Source organism: Rhincodon typus, chromosome 23 (genome assembly GCF_021869965.1).
Source record: "Rhincodon typus isolate 14 chromosome 23, sRhiTyp1.1, whole genome shotgun sequence".
Taxonomy (NCBI): domain Eukaryota; kingdom Metazoa; phylum Chordata; class Chondrichthyes; order Orectolobiformes; family Rhincodontidae; genus Rhincodon; species Rhincodon typus.
Genome location: NC_063354.1, coordinates 16,660,317 through 16,660,707, shown reverse-complemented (window position 1 = coordinate 16,660,707; position 391 = coordinate 16,660,317).

Genomic DNA, 391 nt, shown 5'->3' with positions numbered 1-391 from the left:
GGGTCAATAATTTTAAAGTAAAAGGCAGTAGGTTTAGCGAGGATTTGAGGAAAAGATTTTTCACCAAAAGGATGGTGGGAATCTGGAATTCACTGCCTGGGAGGATAGTTGAGGTGGGAAAATGCACAACTTTTAAAAAAGTATTTGGATGAGCACTTGACATGTCATAACATCCAAGGCAATGGACCTACTATGGGAAAGTAAGACCAGTGTAAATAGTAGTATATTTTTGGCGGTGAAGACTTAATGGGCCAAGGGCCTCTTCTGTACTGCAGTGTTTGTATGATTCTATGATTTTGACAATGCTTCAAAAAAGCAAAAAACTGCAGATGCTGGAAATCTAAAACAATTGCTGGTTTAACTCAGAGATAGTAGGAACTGCAGATGCTGG